Genomic DNA, 16,906 nt, shown 5'->3' with positions numbered 1-16,906 from the left:
CGATGGAATTACTCACGCACGACGGTGAGCATCATGGAATTGGTGATGGAGGATGGTTGATGATGATGATGGCGACGGATTCCCCTCTCCGGAGCCCCGAACGAACTCCAGATCAGCCCTCCCGAGAGGTTTTAGGGCTTGGCGGCGGCTCCGTATCGTAAAACCCGATGATTTCTTCTCTCTGATTTTTTTCTCCCCGAAACATAATATATGGAGTTGGAGTTGGAGTCGGAGAGGCAACAGGGGGCCCACGAGGTAGGGGGGCGCGCCCTAGGGGGGCAGGCGCGCCCCCCACCCTCGTGGAGGTGGTGGGCCCCCTGGCCTTCATCTTTTGCAGGTATTTTTCATATTTTCTGAAAAGTGGCTCCGTGAAGTTTCAGGTCATTCCGAGAATGTTTGTTTCTGCACATAAATAACACCATGGTAATTCTGCTGAAAACAGCGTCACTCCGGGTTAGTTCCATTCAAATCATGCAAGTTAGAGTCCAAAACAAGGGCAAAAGTGTTTGGAAAAGTAGATACGTTGGAGATGTATAAGTTGCCACACCCCCTGTCACTCAAGAAGTTGTTCTTGAGGAGAATGTGTCAGTGCCCGACCCTCCTGCTACTGAAGATGAGGTTGAAAACATTACGGCGGCCACAACCAACACTGCTGAAGCCAATGATGTTGTCATGGCTGAAGACAATGTGGCGCCTGAAGCTGATGTTGCACCCGAAACTAGTGTGCAACCTGAAGCCCATGTGGATGCTGAAGCCACTATTCCATCTCCTAGGCCTCACACAATTGAACAGTCCTTCGATCATGGACAGCTGGTCACTGTGAAATGGCCAATCATGGTTCCTCCCACTGCTCCCAGACCACAATATGAATACCATGTGGAGCATAGGCCTCAGGTCCAAAAGCCAAACCCCAGACTGCCAAGGTTTCCCGGTGCTGCATCATCACCAGGCTCGTTCAGTGTCAATAGCTTCAGGGCACACAACACATTCTTCGACAGTGCCAAGAACCCGTACTCGAAGCCAAAGATCTCATCTGATCGCTTTTGGAGCTTTCCACAACACAGTTATTACTCTTGCGTCTTATACAACCAAGAGCGGATCTTTCCTCACATGCATCTGGATTGTGAAGCCATTGCTAGACTGCCCTGTTTGGAAGAAGCCTTAGACTGTTTCAGAGATGTTGGCCTTCTGCAGTTTGTCACTGATAAAGAACATTGGAACGAAGAGCTTCTGCTGCAGTTCTATGCTACTCTTCACATTCGTGGCTACATCAGGGATCCGAAGACTTGGGTCCTTGAGTGGATGACAGGTGATGTGCACCATGAAGCCAAAGCTCAAGATATCATCGAGCTTACTCCCCTGTCCACTCCAGGTGAATACTATGAACATGGTTGTCAGCTACGCAGGAATGCATTGGAGAGCATCTTTCAGAAGCATGAGCCAAACACGAGTCAGATGCTCAGCATGATGAAGCCACTGCCACAAGATGCTGAATATCCTAAGGAATTCTTTGTCGACGACCTTCAGTATCTGCCACGGACCATTTATCACATTGTTAGGCGAACTCTATGGCCCATCAAAGGACATTCCCCTGCAGCCAAGCTTGAAGGCGCGATTAAGACATTGGTATTTTATATTCTGAATGGCATCAGCTTCAATGCTCAAGATGTCTTCATCAGACAACTTGCTGCATCAGGAATTGATCTCTTTGGACTGAAGTTTTATGCTCCATGGGTGATGCGCTTAATCAAGCTTCACTCTTCTATCAATTATCAGCCCTCTGCGGGCAACCATCTTATCTTCTTGCCTGAGGTTGATATGTTTGTCGAAGCCATCTACCCTGAGCCTGCCAAGGATCCCCTTCATCTCCATAACGTTGATCTCCAAAGCTTCACACAACCAATTGAAGGAGTTCTTGCTGCTACTCGTGTCTATCCTCTGGGTGGAAATACACATGCACCTCGTCATGCAGCTACTGAAGCCACTGAAAGCACGATTGCTCAAAGGCCTCGGAAGCGATCTCGTGTGCTCAATGACCGAGAGCTTCTCTTGGCTTTGCATCAAAAACAAGATAGGCACCACGACTGGCTAAAGCGTCAGATGCAGAGCATCTTGGTGGACGTCAATCACATCAGAAACATGGCCACCAAGAACTCATTTGTTGCTCATGAAGCCTGTAGGAGGTCCTGGAAGAGTCTCACACTTCTCTGCTCTGAAGACGGTCTTCACGAAGATAGCTTCACCGAGGGTTTCAAATTTGACTCCACTCCTCCTCGCAATGCAAGCTGGCGTCGAACTCCACCCATTGAAGATTCAGAGTACTCATCTTCGGCTACAACTATTGTTGCGAGAGTCGTTGAAGAAGAAGATGATGCCACTTCATCAGCCATGGCTTCACCACATCTCGATACTGCACCAGGCCCCTCTGCACCACCGAACATCAACATCGACCCTGCTCCTTCATCTACTCCTGATGGGAACGAGTAGACACTCTATGTCTTCAAACCTTTTTGGTCCTTACTGACAAAAGGGGGAGAAGCATATGAGTTGATAGTCTTCAAGCGGGTCCATATGGGTGGTTGCTATCTTTTTTTGCTAAGTGGTTACAACTCTCATTTTTGATACATTTGGTTCTTTGGGTTGTAACACTTAAAACTTGATGGTCGACTGCCACTTTGTGATGCGATGATAAATTCCCCATGAAGTCATTCCGCAGACGTCCATTTCTCATTATGCATGTCATTATCTTTGTTATATCTTTATTTCCATAATGAATTGTCTTCATAAAGTGAAGAGGATATCCACAATTAAAACCTGCCATGTGCACTTGCATTCAAGAGCAAACTACTCATATGCACACCTTTAGGGGGAGCCTTTTTGCTACTTATGAAGACAATGCCTTTACCACTACAATTTCACATACCTTTATCCCTATTGAAAACTTCAACCAGTTTGTCATCAATCACCAAAAGGGGGAGATTGTAAGTGCATCTAGTGCCACCCCTAGTTGGTTTTGGAGTATTGACGACAAACTTGGTTGAGGGACTAATGTGTTTGTGAGAATTGCAGGATAACACAGGTAGCAGTCCCTCATTGATTCGGTTTACCTACAAGAGATGACCCCTAAAAATGTGTGAAGACATTGAGAGGACAATGGTGGTCTGTGAAGAGATTCACATTTGAGACTATGACATGTGAAGACATCACATGAAGACTATGGATTGTGAAGACATAGTTGTTTCGCAGTTTCCTTTTCTTCTTTGTTGAGTCATAGGAACCATCGTACTGTTAAGTGGGGTCCAAGTGAACAAAGTCAGAGTGAGTGAAGTGATGCTCAACCAAATCCTATGTATTCGATCGAAGACAATGAGAGCAAATCTTATCCAGAGCTGGATAAGTCAGCTTTACTTGTAGCCCAAGTCAAGATGCCGCGTGAGTTTGAAATCTAACCGTAGACACGTGTCAGTTCCTTAGTGACCCAGGGTCATTTCGGACAAATCAGGTCGGGTTGCCTCCTGGCTATAAATAGCCCACCCCCTACACCATAAATTGGTGGCTGCTCAGAGTTAGTGCACGACTTTTGTCGTTTGAGAGCAACCCACCTCCAAAGCCTTTGAGAGAGAAATCCTTGCGAGGACAAAGCCCTAAACACTCAGAGCCAAAGAGTGTTAGGCATCACTGAAGTCTTTTTGTCTGTGTGATCTGAAGACTTGTTGCACTTGAGGACTGTGAATCCTCCAGTCGGTTAGGCGGCGCGTTCTGAGCATCGAAGAGTCATTGCGGATTGTCGGTGAACGAAGTCTGTGAAGGTTTGGAAGTCTTCCTTGAAGACTTACCAGAGTGATTGGGCGAGGACTGTGTGTCCTTAGCTCAAGGGGAATAAGGTGAAGACGCGGTCTTCTGAGTTGAATCTCAGCCTCCCTAACCAGACATACAGTTGTCACAGCAACTGAAACTGGTCCAATAAATCCTTGTCCTCACCAAGCAACTGGTTCTATCCTTTACCTCTTATTAGTTCCCATTTGTCTTCGTGAAGTCATTGCCCGCTTGCATGATCTGATTGACTTCATCGTGTGAAGACTGTTGTTGTTTGGCTTCATACTATCTTCCATCCTGATCCATTCTACCTAGCTGCTCATAGTCTTCCTGATTTCATTTCATTGCTTACTTGACTATGGCTTGTCTAGTGTAGTCTACCTTCCGCTGCATATCAATAGGTACATTTCTACTGTTTGTCTTCAAAGCCCCCATGTTTTGAAGAATTTCATAAAAATCGCCTATTCACCCCCCTCTTGTCGACAACTAGCACTTTCACTGCCTAAATTGGATACATTTGTTTTGCTTACAAATGAAGGGCCTGGCATGGATAAGAGGGATGAAAACTGGAGCAAGACCAAGCATGGACATGACGGCATGCGCAAGGGGATCAAGAACGGAGTTACAAGTGATCATTCCAGGACTTTGAAGCTACCATAAGGAGTGCATGAAGCCTTGGACGAAATATACAAGTTGCCACTTCATAAATTTCTTCTAGAGGCTATTATAGGTGTTGCGTCACTTTATTATTGGGCCAGGCCCATGTATTTTTGAAATACTTAAGTATATGTTGTTTTTAGAGTCCGCAGGTGTGGGGAAACAAGAGTTAGGGTTGGTTTCGGACCCCTCCTCCAAGGGCCATGGAATCCCCCCCCCCCGCCGCCTCTTCCTCCATATATACAGCCCTTACAGTGTCGTTTAGACTTTGGGTTTTCTTTAGATTAAAGTTCGCCATAGCTACAACTTCGCGTACTTCGTTTGTGTTCAATGATCAGACAAAGGCGTCACAGAACCCCACCTTTGATCAATAAAGCTTTCCTCTTATATTCGCAATATCCATATTGCAATCCTAGTTTCTTTCTTGTTCTTTGTTTTCCTACAGGAAATAGACCTTCATGGTCAGGTTGATTGTGCTCTGGCGTGGTCAATAACCTCTCGGAGTTGGTTTAGCGATTGCTAAGGCGCGACGTCCTCGCATGTTCGTAGTCAGATCATCAAAGTCGACTTCCTCCAAAATGATAGCCACCATCTCATCGAAAGATGGGACACCTTTGCCTCTATGAGGCAGCCCTTCTTCTTGACCTTGGCACTTGGTGTCCTCGCCGTCTTGTCTGCTGGATGTAGCTGCTCCGTGACTCTCCTCCAAGTACCTGATCACACATAGTGTTTCCGCTTGAGGTAGTAGCCATGTCTCATGTATAGAAAGTGGTAGTTCGGAGAGGAGCGAGTTCACCTTATCCTCGATAGCCTTTGCTCGTGCTCTTGCCATTGGTCCAAGTGGTGTCTTAGGAGACGTAGGTAGGTCCATGGGGATGACCTTGGTATGCTCTACATCATTAGTGTTAGCCACAAAATCTGAGCCACCATCCATGTGCTTGCACTTACCATTGTTACCTTGACCCGCCGTATTCTGTTGCTGCCCCTTGCCGTTTTTCTTCACCTTACCATATTTCTCCTCATCTGAATCAGGGTCCTTAGTATTGTCTGAGTCGGCGTACTTAATAAGAGTCGCCATGAGCTCTCCCATGTCCCTACAATGGCGCTTAAGCCACCCCAGCTTCTGTTTGAGGGGAGTAAACCGACGGTTCTTCTCTAAGATTAGAATAACAGAGCCGGCGTTAATGCTATTTGATGAATGGATAATGGCGGAGACCCGGCGCACCCAATGTGAGGTGGACTCATCTTCTCGCTGGATGCAAGTGTCTAGGTCGATGATCGACATGGGTTGCTTGCATGTATCCTTGAAATTCTGAATAAACTTCGTCTTCAATTCAGTCCATGAGTTGATGGAGTTAGGAGGCAAGCCCTTTAACCAGGTACGGGTCGGCCCATCTAACATCATGGTGAAATATTTTACACACACATCATCGTTAACATCCAACATCTCCATGGCCAATTCATAACTTTCAGTCCAAGCATCCAGAGGTAGATCAGCTGTGTAGTTAGGCACCTTGCAAGGGCCCTTGAAATCTTTAGGCAGTCGCTCGTTACGCAAAGCCGGTACCAGGCACGGTACCCCCATGGTTCTAGAGGTCATCCCCTCCTCCATGGATACTGACGGGTTAAAGCGAGGCTGCTGATGAGCTGCCAACTGAGCCGCTAACTCCGCCTCTTGGCGTGCCCTGGCTGCATCTGCTAGAACCTGAGCATCATTATCGGCACGTGGCGGGTCATGCCTACATGGCTGGTTATGGCAGCGCTCACTGCTCAAGACTGTTGCGACTCAATATGACGACTGTAACTTCGGTTGTGACGTGGAGTCGAATGGATCCAATCACGGCTGTAAGAATAAGCCGCCTGTCGTGCCACCGCCATTTAAAGAAGATCCACTGCTTTCCGGGCTTCAACCACCGTGGGAGACTCGCCTTGTACTGGAAGAGCCGCCAGCCGCAGCGATCATGTTGTCCAGAGGGTTAGAAAAATGACCCGGGAGCGTTGGCACTTCCTGAAGGAAATATGCCCTAGAGGCAATAATAAAGTTGTTATTTATATTTCCTTATATCATGATAAATGTTTATTATTCATGCTAGAATTGTATTAACCGGAAACTTAGTACCCGTGTGAATACATAGACAAAACAGAGTGTCACTAGTATGCCTCTACTTGACTAGCTCGTTAATCAAAGATGGTTAAGTTTCCTGACCATTGACATGTGTTGTCATTTGATGAAAGGGATCACATCATTAGGAGAATGGTGTGATGGACAAGACCCATCTGTTAGCTTAGCATAATGATCGTTTAGTTTTATTGCTATTGGTTTCTTCATGACTTATACATGTTCCTCTGACTATGAGATTATGCACCTCCCGAATACCGGAGGAACACCTTGTGTGCTATCAAACGTCACAACATAACTGGGTGATTATAAAGATGCTCTACAGGTGTCTCCGAAGGTGTTTGTTGGGTTGGCAGAGATCAAGATTAGGATTTGTTACTCCGTCTATCGGAGAGGTATCTCTGGGCCCTCTCAGTAATGCACACCACTATAAGTCTTGCAAGAAATGTGACTAATGAGTTAGTTATGGGATGATGCATTATGGAACAAGTAAAGAGACTTGCCAGTAACGAGATTGAACTAGGTACGACGATACCGACGATCGAGTCTCAGGCAAGAAACATACCGATGACAAAGGGAATGACGTTTGTTGTTATGCGGTTTGACCGATAAAGATATTCGTAGAATATGTAGGAACCAATATGAGCATCTAGGTTCCGCTATTGGTTATTGACCGGAGATGTGTCTCGGTCATGTCTACATAGTTCTCGTACCCGTAGGGTCCGCACGCTTTACGTTTGATGACGATTTGTATTATGAGTTATATGTGATTTGATGATCAAAGTTTGTTCGGAGTCCTGGATGAGATCACGAACATGACGAGGAGTCTCGAAATAGTAAAGAGGTAAAGATTTATATATAGGAAGGTTGCATTCAGACATTGGAATGGTTCCGAGTGATTCGGGCATTTTTCCGGAGTACCGAGACGTTACCGGAACCCCCCGGGGGAAATCATGGGCCTTATGGGCCATAGGAGAGAAGAGGGGGCAGCCCACAAGGGGGAGCCCCCCCCCCAAGTGGAGTCCTAATAGGAAGGGGAGGGGCACGGCCCCCCTTTCCCTCTTCCCCTCCTCTCCTTCCCCCTTTCCCCCATCCGTAGAAAGGAAGGAGGGGGTCGAATCCTACTTGGACTGGGAGTCCAAGCAGGACTCCCCCCCTTGGCGCGCCCCTCTAGGGCTGGCCTCCTCCTCCCCCCTCCTTTATATACGTGGGAAGGGGGCACCCCAAAGGCACACCAAATCTTCTCTTAGCCATGTGCGGTGCCCCCCTCCACAGTTACACACCTCGGTCATATCATCGTAGTGCTTAGGCGAAGCCCTGCGCCTGTAACTTCATCATCACCGTCGCCACGCCATCGTGCTGACGGAACTCTCCCTCGTCCTCAACTGGATCAAGACCTCGAGGGATGTCATCGTGCTAAACGTGTGCTGAACGCGGAGGTGCCGTACGTTCGGTGCTTGGATCGGTTGGATCGCGAAGACGTTAGACAACATCAACCGTGTTACTAAACGCTTCCGCTTTCGGTCTATGAGGGTACATGGACACACTCTCCCCTATCATTGCTATGCATCTCCTAGTTAGATCTTGCGTGATCGTAGGAATTTTTTTGAAATGCCGTGTTCCCCAACAGTGGCATTCGAGCCAGGTCTCTGTGTAGATGTTATATGCACGAGTAGAACACAATGAGTTGTGGGCAATAAAAGTCATACTGCTTACCACCAATGTATTACTTTGATTCGATGTATTGTTGGATGAAGCGGCCCGGACCGACATTACATGCCCGCATTCATGAGACTGGTTCTACCAACGTGCTTCGCACACAGGTGGCTGGCGGGTGTCTGTTTCTCAAACTTTAGTTGAATCGAGTTTGACTACGGCCGGTCCTTGTTGAAGGTTAAAACAGCACACTTGACGAAAAATCATTGTGGTTTTGATGTGTAGGTAAGAACAGTTCTTGCTAGAAGCCCGTAGCGGCCACGTAAAACATGCAACAACAAAGTAGAGGACGCCTAACTTGTTTTTGCAGGGCATGCTGTGATGTGATATGGTCAAGATGTGATGAGATATAAATTGTTGTATGAGATGATCATGTTTTGTAAAAGTTATCAGCAACTGGCATGAGCCTTATGGTTGTCACTTTATTGTATGAAATGCAATCGCCACGTAATTGCTTTACTTTATCACTTAGCGGTAGCGATAGTCGTGGAAGCAATAGTTGGCGAGACGACAATGATGCTACGATGGAGATCAAGGTGTCAAGCCTATGACGATGGATATTATGACGGTGCTTTAGAGATGGAGATCAAAGGCACAGGATGACGATGACCATATCATGTCACATATTTTGATTGCATGTGATGTTTATCCTTTATGCATATTATTTTGCTTAGTACGACGGTAGCATTATAAGATGATCCCTCACTAAATTTCAAGGTATAAGTGTTGTCCCTGAGTAAGCACCGTTGCGACAGTTCATCGTGACGAGAAACCACGTGAGATCGGGTGTGATAAGCTCTACCTTCACACAACGGGTACAAGCTAGTTTTGCACGTGCAGAATACTCGGGTTAATCTTGACGAGCCTAGCATATGTAGATATGGCCTCGGAACATTGGATACCGAAAGGTCGAACGTGAATCATATAGTCGATATGATCAACATAGAGATGTTCACCATTGAAGACTACTCCATCTCACGTATGATCGTACATGGTTTAGTTGATTTGGATCACGTATCATTTAGATGACTTCATGGATGTCTATCTAAGTGGGAGTTCTTAAGTACTCCCTCCGTAAATTAATATAAGAGCATTTAGAATACTAAAGTAGTGATCTAAACGCTCTTATATTAGTTTACAGAGGGACTAATATGATTAATTGAACTTTAATTTCTCATGAACTTAGTCCTGATAGTTTTTGCATATCTATGTTGTAGATCAATAGCTCGCGTATAGCTCCCTTGTTTTATTTTTTGATATGTTCCTAGAGAAAAATGAGTCGAAAGATGGTAGTAGCAATGATGTGGACTGGGTCCATGATCTGAGGATTATCCTCATTGCTGCACAGAAGAATTATGTCCTTGATGCACCACTAGGTGACGGACCTATTACAGGAGCAGATACAGACATTATGAACGTTTGGTAAAGCTCGGTATATTGACTACTTGATAGTTTAGTGCACCATGCTCTACGGCTTAGAACCGGGACTTCAAAAACTTTTTGAACGCCAAGGAGCATACAAGATGTTCCAAGAGCTGAAGTTGGTATTTCAGACTCATGCCCGAGTCGAGAGGTATGAGACCTCTAACAAGTATTTTGCCTACAAGATGGAGGAGAATAGCTCAACCAGTGAGCATGTGCTCCGAATGTCTGAGTACTACAGTCACTTGAATCAAGTGGGAGTTAATCTTCCATATAAGATAGTGATTGACAGAGTTCTCTAGTCACTATCACCAAGTTACTAGAACTTCGTGATGAACTATAATATGCAAGGGATGATGACAACGATTCCCCGAGCTCTTCGCGATGCTGAAATCGGTGAAGCTAGAAATCAAGAAAAGCATCAAGTGTTGATGGTTGACAAGACCACTAGTTTCAAGTAAAAGGGCAAGGGAAAGAAAGGGAACTTCAAGAAGAATGGCAAGAAAGTTCCCACTCCCATGAAAAAGCCCAAAGCTAGACCCAAGTCTGAAACCGAGTGCTTCTACTACAAAGGAAATGCTCACTGGAAGCGGAACTGCCCCAAATACTTGGCGGATAAGAAGAATGGAAAAGTGAACAAAAGTATATAAGTGTAACATACCAAATTTTCAATTTGGAATGTTATACATTAGATCATCATTGCATATCATATTTTATTGAATTTTGGCTTGATCCTAGAAATTCTACGCAACTCAATGACCTACGGAGAGATTTGGGGATTTCATTATTTTCATATTCGAGTTTTCTCGAATTTTGAAAAGAGGATCATTTGATTTTAATTATTTTCTCTTCGAATATTTCTTTTATAAAAATAAAATATAGAGGATAAAATGACTTCCTCAAAATAGAGAAATATCGAAGATTTAATATTAAAATCAAATAAGATTTTTATTCGGAGTTTTATCGCTATTTTATTTGAACTAGGAAAAAATATGCGTTTTTCAAAATTGCATTTTAGGCCCAAATAAATGTTCACCTTGCCCGCCTATTTTTAGAGGACGAGGAAAATTTATTTCGGGATTTTTGGAGCCCATTAATATTTCATTTCTTTCTTTTCTACACGTCAGAATTATTTAAAAAAAAGTCAACCGACTCCGGGCCGTACCCAAGCGGGACTCAGCCCGGGGGGCCTTTATAAGCCGCCACCCCCGAGCCACCGAAGCCCACCCGCACCTCGCGACCTAATCCTAGTCGCCGTGCTGCCGCCGCCGACACGCGCCACCACCGTCATAGCCCGCCGCCGCACCGCCCGCTGCCGCCGCTGCACCGCCCGCCACCACGCGCCGTCGCCAGAGCCGCACCGCCGCCGCGCCGTCTCGCCAGACCCCGCCGGACCCGAGGTAGCCGCCTCAGTTTTTGTGAGAAAACCGTTTGGTTTTTTTCTGGAACCCTAGATCCGGTTTTTTTATCCGGTTCGGTTTATTTTTCTAATTTAGTTATTTAACAAACAGCCGGTTTTATGTTCGTTTTAATGAACGGTTTTCACCCTTTAGCCACAGACAGCGAACGTTCATTCGTTAGCCTGTTCGTCAGTTTTTCTTTTTCTCCGCGATTATTTTCGATCGCGATTTCTGATCCGATTTTCGTTTTAGTATAACTTTTCGCTCGTTTATCTGAATCAGGCGATTCAAGCGCCTAGAGTTTCGTCACGAAACCCTCTTTCCGTTTATCCAACTTGAACAAGTTTTTGCTACTGTAAAATTTGACTTTAGTCCATATTAGTAATCGGATCTTGTTTCTTTCGTAGTTTGAGTTTCGTTGCTTCATTTGATTTGATTCTTTTTGCAAACTGGAGTTCTTAAGTTGAACTTTCTCGTTAGATCTCTTATTTGAGTTTTACCCGCGTCTTTGCTTGATTGCTTATGTATGCTATTGTTTGTTTGCGATAGAACACCCGGAGTGCAAAGTGTGCTACTATGGGTCTCTAGGTTTTGCGGATCATCAGCAAGGCAAGTAACACTTTGATCATATCCCCTTTATCACCCAGTTTTTATGCATTAGTTTCAACCCTCAAACATTGCATGGTTAGGACTTGATAACATATGGGATTGGGAAGTAGTTGATGAGGTAGAACCTATTGCCCTGTTATTATCAAACCCTTGGGAGTTACTTCCACGCTGCTTATATTGCTATGCTATGCTCGTAGACGTGGATTGGGTTTGAGTGAATCCATGACAGATGTGATATTGTTAATTAATGGTTCAACTTAAGGTGGCAACTTTAATACACATCTGGGTGGATTGCTTGTCGGGCACCTGGAGAATCCAGTGTTGTCCTAGGATATCCCGGAGTACCCGTGTGATAATCCTAAGGTCCGCCACCCAAGCTCAAAGGGAACTGGGATATTTCATGCTAGAAACTTCCGTGTGCAGCCACAAGCTATTATGGGCTCTAGCATAGTTGAGTAAGTTGCGTGAAGCTCTTGAAGAGGTAGACTAGCAGATATAGTGGGTTGTAGGTGGTATAGTCTATCCGGAGTAGAGAGTTAATGCTTCTGAAAGACTGTGTCTCGGTCATCCATTTCTCAAACACCATGTAGTGCGAGAAATCCAATGGAGGAGATTGAGTCTTGTGGGGAAAAGTGCACAAACGTCTACAGAGTGTACAAACTAATCATGGTTAGTCGTGTCCCCGGTTATGGACATCTTGAGTATCTAGTACTTGGATTATCATATGTATCTCATCACTCTAAATTAATATTGTTGGGTTGATAATTACTTTTAATTGGGATTGAGTTGGAGGAACCTTCTGAATGATGTTTGAACTACCATGATAGTTAAATAAAATCTATTCCTTTGTTGTAGGGAAAAATTGGCTTTTCGCAAAACTTTAGCCTTAGAGCTTTCCACCAGCCAAATATGCATATAGTGATAGCATTATTCTGTTCTTGCTCTACCGTGTTATATTGCCAGCATATTCCGTGTGCTGACCCATTTTCGGGCTGCAACGTATTATGTTGCAGACTTTTCAGACGAGGAGTAAGGTTCGTTAGGTCATTGCCGTGCAGCTCAGCTATGCCGTTGGAGTTGATGGACTCACTTTATCTTCCAAGCCTTCCGATGTTATCGTATTAGATGACCTTAAGCCATATTTATTGTAATAAGTTCTCTTTTGAGACATTTGATGTAATAAGTGTTTGATTGCTACTCTGTTATAAATCCTTCGAGTACTGTGTGTGTCAGCATTACCGATCCAGGGATGACACTGAAGCACAGAGACTTGACCATTTGAGGTCGGGTCGCTACAAGATGGTATCAGAGCACACGCTGAGTGTAGGACACGACCACTAAGCTAAATCCCTAGATCACCACTCTCTTCTCATTTCTGACTCCTCTCCATTTTCTACTCTTTAGGATGGTGGACGCAAGGAACAAGTTTGCACAACCGGATGAAGAAGCACCTTTTGGATGACACTTGAAGGAAGTCACTAAGTACCTGAACATTGGAATACTAAGCTTCACCGGGACTTACAATGGCACTTTACCAGAAGAGGAGCGATGGATGAGTCAAGTTCAAGTTCCAGGAAGGACATTCGCGCCAGTCGCCAAACCCATAGAGTTTTCCTTTGATGCACCAACCTGGAGTCTAGGAAAGAGTATGGCAGCTCACATCACCATGGGACGCATGTGAGAAGTTTACCATAAGGAGATTAAGGATACTATCTATCAGATTTGTGGGTGCTGAGAGGAGCAATGGGAGATGATCAGCACCAGGAAGGATAGATCAATCGCAGCTTTCGTCCAGGAGTTAAACCAACACATTCGTCGCCAGGAGAACCAGATGTGCGCAGGCATGATAGATCTGAAGAAGGCAATGACAAGGATCACGGAACTGGAGGAAGAACTCAAGGCTACTCGTGTTGGGGATATTACTACCAGAATGACCCGCCCAGGAGGGGCCGGGTCAGCCTTAATGGCGGGTTACATAAGAAGCCCAATATACATTCAAGATGATAGTTTATTAAAACATATAGAAGGCCCAAAGGCCTGGGGCCGGCTTAAGGCACGAAATTGTAAACCGCCGTATGTAAGGAAAGACTTGTAAAGAAAGGCATGTAAAGGAAGTCACCAAGCCGGACACGATTATGAGCCGGCTGGGACTCTGTAGGCCACCGGGCGTCAACCCATGTATATAAGGGGATGACCCGGTGGCCGCTTAGGGAAAGAAACAACCAAATCGATAACCAAGCCAGCGAGTTGAGCCCCTCAGAGATCGAAACTTCAGCAATACCAATCCCACTAGATGTAGGCTTTTACCTTCATCGTAAGGGGCCGAACTAGTATAAAAACTCTCTCGTGTGTCCTTTGTCCCGATTAACCCTTTTAAGCTTCCTAGTGCGATGGCCCTATGACTAAGTCCTTGCTCTAGGACATCTGCCGTGTCAACTCCACGACAGTTGGCGCCCACCATGGGGCCAGCGCACGGTGGATTTGAGTTCTTGAAGGGCAACTTTGAAGGGCTCAAGGGATACGCTGTGGGCGGGATGACCAAGAGTCGTCGCGGCAAGCTCTACATCAACGACGAAGGCCGGGGCCCCGAGGCCAGCTCAATCGAGTACGGGTACCGGGCCCCCTTCAGCGAAATTCACGTCTTCATCGGCCAGATCGGCGAGTCGGGCCCTGAGCCGGACGTCCACACCAACCTCATCGAAACGGCTCAGCGTGCCAGAACCACCCGTGTTCAATCTGTCATGAAGCATGCCTTCGTAGGCTGCATCCATGGTGGTGAATACTCTGAAGGATCGATGGAAGGCGGGTAGACGTCCATCTGCTCTGATACTGCATCATCAACCGGCGAGACGGACTCATTGTACCAGCTGCAAGACGACATGCTCGGGGGCTGTACCGATGGCAGCAGTATTCCGGACCCCCTTGAGCCACCGAATTGGGCCGGAGTCTTCATGGCGGGGACGCAGCCCGGGCAGAACTCTACCGCATTGGCAGCAGCAGCTACCGGGTCGGCAGCAGCCGGGTCAGGAGACCTCGCGCGCCCCCGGCTTAGATTCTAATGGACCTCATGGATCGGCTGATGACTCTGTTAACCGCCGTGGTAGAGCCGGCGAATAAAACCCAACACGACGCAGAAGTGGCATGCATGCGGGAGGAGATGGTGCAAGCTAAGAAAAATCTAGCCGCAGAAGAAACCCGAATGGTAGCAGAACGAGCAGCTCTACATGCTCATGCTCAGCAGCTTCAAGCAGGAACTTTCCGGCTCTCGGTGGATCTTAACACATCAAACGAGGTCATGAGGAGGAGGCATCAGAAAACTCAGTCGCGTCTACCTCTAATGCTGGATCCGAGGAACCTGTTCCATACACCCGGGGCTGGGGGAGGAACCCACCGGAGGAAAACCGGGTCACGACACCCGGTGCACCAGTTCAACCACGTGCCATGGAGCCACCTCGTATAAATACAGCTCCCCCTCGTTATGTGCCAACACCTCTGGGTCACTTCTCCAACCCTCTGGAAAACCTCATCGCAGCATCGGCTTGTTTGGCAGCTCTCCCAATGGAAGGCGACTCGCCAGCAGCAATTGAAACCTGGAGGGTAAGAGAACTACTTCAGACAGCCCTGGCCCAGCAGGATGCATACTCCTACAGTCGAGACAGGATTCATTCAACTCCCCGCCCAAGCTAGAGCCCGATTTACAGTAGGCACATGGAGTCTGCAGAGATGTCAAGTAATGCTCAACGCCACAACAGGCCATATAGGCCTGAGCCGGTGCGGGCTGGAGCCCTTAACTTGGCGGATCAAGAGAGGATTCGTCAAGAGGCGGAACGAGCGGCTCAAATAGCGGCAGGGCAGGTGGCTCATCAAACCTTTCCGGCTTATCCAGCAACCTCGGTTGAGGCAGGAGTGGCCACAAGAACCGAAGGCGTACCTTGCTTGGTACCGGCCATACACAATGAGTGGTTGCCAAAGCGTTTCAAGGGGCCTCGTAAGGTGCCTAATTACACGGCTGACCTACAGCCGGGGGCTTGGATTGAGAGTTATGAGATGGCTATGGAATTATTGGAGGTTAGCGACGCTGCAATGGCCGAGTATTTTACCATGATGTTGGATGGAACAACTCGGACTTGGTTGAAGGGGTTGCCACCCAATTCTATTGGCTCATGGGCGGAGTTGAAAGTACGGTTCATCCAGAACTTTAAGGACATGTGTAATCAGCCAATGTCAATTGTGGACCGGACCAATTGCAAGCAAGAGGATGGTGAATCTACAACCCATTGGGTGCGCCGGGTCAAGGAGATAATACATTCATCTAATAAGATGGATGCCGGCTCAGCAGTTTTGATGTTGGAGAAAAATTGCCGTTTTGAACCTCTGAAGCAGAAGCTGGGGCGGCTTAAACGTGACTGTAATGACATGGGAACGTTAATGGCGGCTCTCGTCAAGTATGCTGATTCTGATACTACCAAGGACCCGGTGACTGATGAAGAAAAGGCAACGAAGGGAAAGAAGAACGACAACGGCAAGGGTCACCAGCATAACCCGGTGAATCAGGGAGGTAATAAACGTAAGGCTGATGAGTTTGTTGCTAACACTAATACACGGGGTGGAAATCAACGGCGCAAGGGGAGACAGCCCCCTTGGTCAGGCGGGTCAGGTCCCACCCTTGAGTAATTGTTGAATGAACCTTGTCCAAAGCACGGCACCCGGGAGAAGCCAACCACTCACCTATGGAAAGATTGCACGATCATGAAGGCATTTAAAAATTCAAATGCATTTGATGGGGGTCACGGCCCAGGTGGCGGTTCAGGTGGAGGCGGTTTTCAGGGCCCGGGCGCCGGTTCAGGTGGAGGAGGTTTTCAAGGTCAAGGTTATCCCGGTCACCAAGGAGGATATAATCAGCAACCCAGCCAAGGAAATCAGCAGCAACAATCCGGTTATCAGACAACCCGAAGCAGCTGAGTAGTGGGCAGTATCATGTATTTACCACCAGTTTATGTAAGAGGGACCAGAAACTTCACAAGAGGGTCGTCAATGCCGTTGAGCCAGCGATTCCACGTTATCTATGTTGGTCAGAGCAACCTATTGTGTGGAGCAGAGAGGATCACCCGCCCCGGGTTGATAATCCGGGTCACTTGGCTTTGGTAGTGGCACCTCAGGTTGGTGG

Source organism: Triticum aestivum, chromosome 7A (genome assembly GCF_018294505.1).
Source record: "Triticum aestivum cultivar Chinese Spring chromosome 7A, IWGSC CS RefSeq v2.1, whole genome shotgun sequence".
Taxonomy (NCBI): Eukaryota; Viridiplantae; Streptophyta; class Magnoliopsida; order Poales; family Poaceae; genus Triticum; species Triticum aestivum.
Note: the sequence above shows the minus strand (reverse complement) of the source record.